The sequence below is a fragment of the Sparus aurata genome, chromosome 3, assembly GCF_900880675.1.
Source record: "Sparus aurata chromosome 3, fSpaAur1.1, whole genome shotgun sequence".
In the NCBI taxonomy this organism is placed as follows: domain Eukaryota; kingdom Metazoa; phylum Chordata; class Actinopteri; order Spariformes; family Sparidae; genus Sparus; species Sparus aurata.
In genome coordinates this window covers 19,441,343-19,450,827 of record NC_044189.1, presented here as the reverse complement: position 1 = coordinate 19,450,827, position 9,485 = coordinate 19,441,343, and the positions used below count along the sequence as shown (strand labels likewise).

Sequence of the window (9,485 nt, the reverse complement as noted above, 5' to 3'; positions counted from 1 at the left end):
GCTGAAAAAGTTGAAAAGTTGAAAAGTTGAAAAGCATAGGGTTGAAAGGGTTGAAAAAGCTGAATATTTGAATGTTTGAATGGTTTGAATAGCTGAACGTATGCTGAAGTTATAGCAGAATGAAATTTGAAAAAATCCCCATAAGAATGAATGGGGAAAATTTTGCATTAAAAGCTTAATATTTCCAAAAGTATAAAAGATTGAAACGAGAAAAATAGACCCGATCATGTCCTAAAAAGGCTGAACATTTTGATATTTGAATGGTTTGAATCGGTCAAGATTTGTAGGAGGAGATAGGTGCCAAAAAACGTACGGAAGAAGAATAATAACTAGAAAAATTTGCATTTCCTACGAAAATACAGTGTGAATGCTGAAGACTGAAGCGAAATCTGCTGAACGTACTGCCGAAAATGCATAAAACTATAAGGTTGAATGGTCGGGAATTTGCAGAAAAAGCAGAATTTTCCAATAGCTGGTAAGGCAGAAAGGCAAGAGGTTTAATGGGCTAACAAAGTTCAACATTTTGGTAGCTGAACAGTTTTTCTAGCTGAATATGAAGTTGAATTTTCAAAGGAGTTGAAAAGGCAGAAGTTGAATATCTAAAAAGGCTAAAAAGCTGTAGAGTAAGAGGGCTGAAAGAGCTTAAAAAGGTGAATAAAGGCTGAAAAGGCTAAAAAGCTGTAGAGTAAGAGGGCGGAAAGCAGGGGCGTAGCCAGACACTTTTTACCGGGACACATGCCCCGGTAAACATGTGCTGTGCCCCCCTGTAAAATTCCAGATTAAATTTCACATTGAGTCTATTTTTCATCACAGACAGTTTATGATCACAGAATGGAGTAGTTGACAGCTCCTGTGACAGGTGAAAGCAGGAGAAGATGCAGGTGGACAGTCAAGTCAGAGAGAGGAAGTGGAGGAGAGAGACAGACGAGAGAGAGGGAAAAGACATGAGGGACCATCACTTCATCACACTGAGGGAACAGATTCCATAGAAACAGATATATCTGTTGAGGAGGACATTGGTCAGACGCAAGACTATTCAGATTCATAGTGCATTTGTCTGTTTGGCACTAATATGATGAGGATGTGTTTGTGTGTGTGTGTGTGTGTGTGTGTGAGGGGATGGGGGGCTGTGCCCCTGTAAAGCTGCAGGGCTCCTGGCGGAAAGAGCTTAAAAAGGTGAAAAAAGACTGAAAAGGCCAAATAGTTGCAGAGTAAGAGGGCAGAAAGAGGTTTAAAAGGTGAAAAAATATGAACAGTTGTAGAGTAAGAGTGCTGGAAGAGGATAAAATGGTCATAACATATGAAAAGCTGTAGAGTAAGAGGGCTGGAAGAGGTTAAAAAGGTCAAAAAAGGATGAAAAGTTGAAAAAGCTTGAGGGTGAAAGAGCTAAAATAGGTGAGAAAAGGATGAAAAGGTAAAAAGATGTAGAGTAAGAGGGTTGGAAGAGGTTAAAAAGGTGAATAAAGGATGAAAAGTTGCAGAGTAAGAGGGCTGTAAGAGGTTTAAAAGGTGAAAAAATATGAACAGTTGTAGAGTAAGAGTGCTGGAAGAGGATAAAATGGTGATAACATATGAAAAGCTGTAGAGTAAGAGGGCTGGAAGAGGTTAAAAAGGTGAAAAAGGGATGAAAATGTAAAAAAGTCAAAGGGCGAAAGAGCTTAAAAAGGTGTAAAAGGAATGAAAGCGATGAAAAGCTGTTCGGTAAGAGGGCTGGAGGACGTTAAAAAGGTGAACAAATATGAAAAGCTGTAGAGTAGGGGGCAGGAAGATGTTAAAATGATGAAAGAAGGCTAAAAAGGTGAAAAGTTAAAGGCTGACGAGGACCGAAAAAGGTGAAAAAGGATGAAAAGCTGTAGAGTTAGAAGGCTGGAAGAGGTTAAAAAGGTGAAAACATATGAAAAGCTGCATAGTCAGAGGGCTGGAAGAGGTTAAAAAGGTGAAAACATGAAAAGCTGTAGAGTAAGAGAGTTGGAAGAGGTTAAAAAGGTGAAAAGACTATAAAAACCTGTAGATTAAGAGGGCTGGAAGAGGTCAAAAAGGTGAGAAAAGGATGAAAAGGTGAAAAATTTAAGGTTGAAAGAGCTCAAATAGGTGAGAAAAGGATGTAAGGTAAAAAGATATAGAGTAAGAGGGTTGGAAGAGGTTAAAAAGGTGAATAAAGGATAAAAAGCTGTAGAGTAAGAGGGCTGGAAGAGGTGAAAAAGGTGAAAAAGGATGAAAAGCTGTAGAGTAAGAGGGCTGGAAGAGGTTAAATAGGTGAGAAAAGGATGAAAAGCTGTAGAGTAAAAGGGCTGGAAGAGGCTAAAAAGGTGAAAACATGGGAAAAGCTTTAGAGTAAGAGGGCTGGAAGAGGTTAAAAAGGTGAAAAAAGGATGAAAAGCTGTAGAGTAAGAGTGCTGGAAGAGGTTAAAAAGGTGAAAAAGGATGAAAAGCTGTAGAGTAAAAGGGCTGGAAGAGGCTAAAAAGGTGAAAACATGGGAAAAGCTTTAGAGTAAGAGGGCTGGAAGAGGTTAAAAAGGTGAATAAAGGATGTAAGCTGTAGAGTAAGAGGCCTGGAAGAGGTTAAAAGGTGAAAACATATGAACAGCTGTAGAGTAAGAGGGCGGAATGAGCTTAAAAAGGTGAAAAAAAGACTGAAAAGGCCAAAAAGTTGTAGAGTAAGAGGGCAGAAAGAGGTTAAACAGGTGAAAAAAGGCTGACAGGTGAGAAGTTAAAGGCAGAAAGAGGTTAAAATGGCTGCAGACATGCTGCAGCAGGAGCAGAAACACAGACGAAAATGTCCCCATAAGGAATGAATGGGAGAATGCCTCCCAAACTCCTGCGATTCTTGAGAAACTGTTATAGTTATCGGCAAAACATGTTACATGTTGAGTAACAGGAGACATTGCTGAACGCACCCATGTTATTTTTATTTCTGTAGAGTGCATAATGAGGGCACAGGAGCGAGAGACAAAACATGTACCGCCTGCGATCCTCCAGAAATTTTGGCTCAAAATTAACATTGCGGCTTATGGGGAACATTCAGGAGTGCTTGTCGCTCTCGGGCTTCTAAATCCAAAACCGTAAGTCCTACAGCTGAAATGAGACCATCAGCTGAAACCCAACAAGATTTCCTACATTTATATGCCTATATTGTCTATGTCAAGTACAAGATGTGGGATCCAAATCAAGCTGAAGCAAAAAAAAATCCCGTTTTCGGAGCTGCTCCTCACTCTGGGGTGCGGCAGTTGATGATGTCACGCACTCTAGCTCACGCAATACACACCCATTATAAACTCAGAAGACGGGCTTAAAATCCTTAAAACTAAAACTGCGACCATTTCAAAACCGTACAAGATTTTTAAAAACTGAATACAAGGTCAATAGTTCAAGGTTTTGTGATTCATTTAAAGTTTGAATGGTGTCTCTCGCTCAACGTATGAGTAACAAGAAGAGGTTGAAAGTCGATGAGTTTTGAAGAGGATTTGAAGCTTTTCCCATCTGCTGCAATGTTAAATTTTTTTTGGAAAAAGCTGAATAGCTGAAAAAGTTGAAAAGTTGAAAAGTTGAAAAGCATAGGGTTGAAAGGGTTGAAAAAGCTGAACATTTGAATGTTTGAATGGTTTGAATAGCTGAACGTATGCTGAAGTTATAGCAGAATGAAATTTGAAAAAATCCCCATAAGAATGAATGGGGAAAATTTTGCATTAAAAGCTTAATATTTCCAAAAGTATAAAAGATTGAAACGAGAAAAATAGACCCGATCATGTCCTAAAAAGGCTGAACATTTTGATATTTGAATGGTTTGAATCGGTCAAGATTTGTAGGAGGAGATAGGTGCCAAAAAACGTACGGAAGAAGAATAATAACTAGAAACATTTGCATTTCCTACGAAAATACAGTGTGAATGCTGAAGACTGAAGCGAAATCTGCTGAACGTACTGCCAAAGATGCATAAAACTATAAGGTTGAATGGTCGGGAATTTGCAGAAAAAGCAGAATTTTTCAGAAGCTGAAAAGGCAGAAAGGCTTAAAAGTAATAGGTTGAATGGGCTAACAAAGTTGAACATTTTGATAGCTGAACAGTTTCTCTAGCTGAACATGAAGTTGTATGTTTGAAGGAGTTGAAAAGGCAGAAACGTGAATATCTAAAAAGGCTAAAAAGCTGTAGAGTAACAGGGCTGAAAGAGCTTAAAAAGGTGAAAGAAGGCAAAAAGGTGAAAAGTTGAAGGCTGATGAGGACCAAAAAAGTTTAAAAATGTGAAAAAGGTTGAAAAGCTGTAGAGTAAGAGGGCTGGAAGACGTTAAAAAGGTGAAAACATGTGAAAAGCTGTAAAGTAAGAGGGCTGGAAGAGGTCAAAAAGGTGAATAAAGGATGAAAAGCTGTAGAGTAAGAGGGCTGGAAGAGGTTAAAAAGGTGAAAAAAGGATGAAAAGGTAAAAAGATGTAGAGTAAGAGGGTTGGAAGAGGTTAAAAAGGTAAAAAGAATATGAAAATCTGTAGATTAAGAGGGCTGGAAGAGGTCAAAAAGGTGAGAAAAGGATGAAAAGATAAAAAAGTTTAAGGGTAAAAGAGCTCAAATAGGTGAGAAAAGGATGTAAGGTAAAAAGATGTAGAGTAAGAGGGCTTGAAGAGGTTAAACAGGTGAAAAAAGAATGAAAAAGTGAAAAGGTTTAAGGGTGTAAGAGCTCAAATAGGTGAGAAAGGGATGAACAGGTAAAAAGATGTAGAGTAAGAGGGTTGGAAGAGGTTAAAAAGGTGACAAGAATATTAAAATCTCTAGATTAAGAGGGCTGGAAGAGGTTAAAAAGGTGAAAAAAGGATGAAAAGGTGAAAAAGTTCAAGGGTGTAAGAGCTCAAATAGGTGAGAAAAGGATGAACAGGTAAAGAGATGTAGAGTAAGAGGGTTGGAAGAGGTTAAAAATGTGAAAAGAATATGAAAATATGTAGAGTAAGAGGGCTGGAAGAGGTTAAAAAGGTGAAAGAAGGATGAAAAGGTAAAGAAGTTTAAGGGTGCATGAGCTCAAATAGGTGAGAAAAGGATGAAAAGGTAAAAAGATGCAGAGTAAGAGGGTTGGAAGATGTTAAAAAGTTGAAAAGAATATGAAAATCTGTAGAGTAAGAGGCCTGGAAGAGGTTAAAAGGTGAAAACATATGAACAGCTGTAGAGTAAGAGGGCGGAATGAGCTTAAAAAGGTGAAAAAAAGACTGAAAAGGCCAAAAAGTTGTAGAGTAAGAGGGCAGAAAGAGGTTAAACAGGTGAAAAAAGGCTGACAGGTGAGAAGTTAAAGGCATAAAGAGGTTAAAATGGCTGCAGACATGCTGCAGCAGGAGCAGAAACACAGACGAAAATGTCCCCATAAGGAATGAATGGGAGAATGCCTCCCAAACTCCTGCGATTCTTGAGAAAACTGTTATAGTTATCGGCAAAACATGTTACATGTTGAGTAACAGGAGACATTGCTGAACGCACCCATGTTATTTTTATTTCTGTAGAGTGCATAATGAGGGCACAGGAGCGAGAGACAAAACATGTACCGCCTGCGATCCTCCAGAAATTTTGGCTCAAAATTAACATTGCGGCTTATGGGGAACATTCAGGAGTGCTTGTCGCTCTCGGGCTTCTAAATCCAAAACCGTAAGTCCTACAGCTGAAATGAGACCATCAGCTGAAACCCAACAAGATTTCCTACATTTATATGCCTATATTGTCTATGTCAAGTACAAGATGTGGGATCCAAATCAAGCTGAAGCAAAAAAAAATCCCGTTTTCGGAGCTGCTCCTCACTCTGGGGTGCGGCAGTTGATGATGTCACGCACTCTAGCTCACGCAATACACACCCATTATAAACTCAGAAGACGGGCTTAAAATCCTTAAAACTAAAACTGCGACCATTTCAAAACCGTACAAGATTTTTAAAAACTGAATACAAGGTCAATAGTTCAAGGTTTTGTGATTCATTTAAAGTTTGAATGGTGTCTCTCGCTCAACGTATGAGTAACAAGAAGAGGTTGAAAGTCGATGAGTTTTGAAGAGGATTTGAAGCTTTTCCCATCTGCTGCAATGTTAAATTTTTTTTGGAAAAAGCTGAATAGCTGAAAAAGTTGAAAAGTTGAAAAGTTGAAAAGCATAGGGTTGAAAGGGTTGAAAAAGCTGAACATTTGAATGTTTGAATGGTTTGAATAGCTGAACGTATGCTGAAGTTATAGCAGAATGAAATTTGAAAAAATCCCCATAAGAATGAATGGGGAAAATTTTGCATTAAAAGCTTAATATTTCCAAAAGTATAAAAGATTGAAACGAGAAAAATAGACCCGATCATGTCCTAAAAAGGCTGAACATTTTGATATTTGAATGGTTTGAATCGGTCAAGATTTGTAGGAGGAGATAGGTGCCAAAAAACGTACGGAAGAAGAATAATAACTAGAAACATTTGCATTTCCTACGAAAATACAGTGTGAATGCTGAAGACTGAAGCGAAATCTGCTGAACGTACTGCCAGAAATGCATAAAACTATAAGGTTGAATGGTCGGGAATTTGCAGAAAAAGCAGAATTTTTCAGAAGCTGAAAAGGCAGAAAGGCTTAAAAGTAATAGGTTGAATGGGCTAACAAAGTTGAACATTTTGATAGCTGAACAGTTTCTCTAGCTGAACATGAAGTTGTATGTTTGAAGGAGTTGAAAAGGCAGAAACGTGAATATCTAAAAAGGCTAAAAAGCTGTAGAGTAACAGGGCTGAAAGAGCTTAAAAAGGTGAAAGAAGGCAAAAAGGTGAAAAGTTGAAGGCTGATGAGGACCAAAAAAGTTTAAAAATGTGAAAAAGGATTGAAAAGCTGTAGAGTAAGAGGGCTGGAAGACGTTAAAAAGGTGAAAACATGTGAAAAGCTGTAAAGTAAGAGGGCTGGAAGAGGTCAAAAAGGTGAATAAAGGATGAAAAGCTGTAGAGTAAGAGGGCTGGAAGAGGTTAAAAAGGTGAAAAAAGGATGAAAAGGTAAAAAGATGTAGAGTAAGAGGGTTGGAAGAGGTTAAAAAGGTAAAAAGAATATGAAAATCTGTAGATTAAGAGGGCTGGAAGAGGTCAAAAAGGTGAGAAAAGGATGAAAAGGTAAAAAGATGCAGAGTAAGAGGGTTGGAAGAGTTAATAATGGTGAAAAGAATATGAAAATCTGTAGAGTAAGAGGCCTGGAAGAGGTTAAAATGGTGATAACATATGAAAGGCTGTGGAGTAAGAGGGCGGAATGAGCATAAAAAGGTGAAAAAAAGACTGAAAAGGCCAAAAACTTGTAGAGTAAGAGGGCAGAAAGAGGTTAAAAAGGTGAAAAAAGGCTGACAGGTGAGAAGTTAAAGGCAGAAAGAGGATAAAATGGCTGCAGACATGCTGCAGCAGGAGCAGAAACACAGACGAAAATGTCCCCATAAGGAATGAATGGGAGAATGCCTCCCAAACTCCTGCGATTTTTGGGAAACTGTTACAGTTATCGCCAAAACATGTTACACGGTGAGTAACAGGAGACATTGCTGAACGCACCCATGTTATTTTTATTTCTGTAGAGTGCATAATGAGGGCACAGGAGCGAGAGACAAAACATGTACCGCCTGCGATCCTCCAGAAATTTTGGCTCAAAATTAACATTGCGGCTTATGGGGAACATTCAGGAGTGCTTGTCGCTCTCGGGCTTCTAAATCCAAAACCGTAAGTCCTACAGCTGAAATGAGACCATCAGCTGAAACCCAACAAGATTTCCTACATTTATATGCCTATATTGTCTATGTCAAGTACAAGATGTGGGATCCAAATCAAGCTGAAGCAAAAAAAAATCCCGTTTTCGGAGCTGCTCCTCACTCTGGGGTGCGGCAGTTGATGATGTCACGCACTCTAGCTCACGCAATACACACCCATTATAAACTCAGAAGACGGGCTTAAAATCCTTAAAACTAAAACTGCGACCATTTCAAAACCGTACAAGATTTTTAAAAACTGAATACAAGGTCAATAGTTCAAGGTTTTGTGATTCATTTAAAGTTTGAATGGTGTCTCTCGCTCAACGTATGAGTAACAAGAAGAGGTTGAAAGTCGATGAGTTTTGAAGAGGATTTGAAGCTTTTCCCATCTGCTGCAATGTTAAATTTTTTTTGGAAAAAGCTGAATAGCTGAAAAAGTTGAAAAGTTGAAAAGTTGAAAAGCATAGGGTTGAAAGGGTTGAAAAAGCTGAACATTTGAATGTTTGAATGGTTTGAATAGCTGAACGTATGCTGAAGTTATAGCAGAATGAAATTTGAAAAAATCCCCATAAGAATGAATGGGGAAAATTTTGCATTAAAAGCTTAATATTTCCAAAAGTATAAAAGATTGAAACGAGAAAAATAGACCCGATCATGTCCTAAAAAGGCTGAACATTTTGATATTTGAATGGTTTGAATCGGTCAAGATTTGTAGGAGGAGATAGGTGCCAAAAAACGTACGGAAGAAGAATAATAATAACTAGAAACATTTGCATTTCCTACGAAAATACAGTGTGAATGCTGAAGACTGAAGCAAAATCTGCTGAACATACTGCCAAAGATGCATAAAACTATAAGGTTGAATGGTCGGGAATTTGCAGAAAAAAGTTTCCTCACCATCAAGCGGGAAAGGCCTTAAGGACGCTTAAGCATGGATGTGTGTGTGTGTGTGTACATGTCTCTCTGTCTGTCTGTCTGTCTCATGTGTGTCTCCTGTCTGTCTGTCTGTCTGTCTGTCTGTCCGATGTGTGTCTCCTATCTGTCTGTCTGTCTGATGTATGTCTCCTGTCTGTCTGTCTGTCTGTCTGTCACTCTCTCTCTTTGCCCAGCTGATTTCGGTTGCTAGGTGACAGTTGGCAGGGGCCGTAGCAACGGACTGTGAGGGAGTCAGTTGGCCCTCTCCACTCTGCTGCACGAACATTCCCCCATACACGATCATTGAAAACCCTGAATTTCTCCAAAATCACTCACCATCGTTCAAGGATCACAGTTCAAAAACTACACATTATAGGAAAAAAGTTCATATACAACAAAAATACTCAAGACCTGTGCCTACATTTTAAAGCTTGAATGGTGTTTCTAGCTGAATATATGCCAGAGCAGGAGATGTTTGAAAAACTCGCAGCTCTGTGTGTGTGTGTCTACATGTCGCTCTGTCTGTCTGTCCGTCTGATGTGTGTCTCCTGTCTGTCTGTCTGTCTGTCTGATGTGTGTCTCCTGTCTGTCTGTCTGTCTGATGTGTGTCTCCTGTGTGTCTGTCTGTCTGTTTGTCTGATGTGCGTCTCATGTGTGTCTGTCTGTCTGTCTGTCTGTCTGTCTGATGCGTGTCTCCTGTGTGTGTGTCTGTCTGTCTGTCTGTCTGATGTGCGTCTCCTGTGTGTCTGTCTGTCTGTCTGTCTGTCTGATGTGTGTCTAGTGTCTGTCTGTCTGTCACTCTCTCTCTTGGCCCAGCTGTTTTTGGTTGCTAGGTGACCGTTGGCAAGGGCCGTAGCAACGGACTGCA

At 39.2% G+C, this 9,485-nt stretch overlaps 1 long non-coding RNA gene across 1 annotated transcript in view; it reads left to right on the top strand.

The window, feature by feature from the left end:
• The first annotated feature begins 671 nt into the window (after nucleotides 1-671).
• Nucleotides 672-9,485, top strand: part of LOC115577013 (uncharacterized) — a 16,572-nt gene continuing 7,758 nt past the window's right edge. Inside the window, exon 1 of the long non-coding RNA XR_003982997.1 lies at nucleotides 672-1,111. This is a non-coding gene — a long non-coding RNA (uncharacterized LOC115577013). The remainder of the gene's footprint in view (nucleotides 1,112-9,485) is intronic.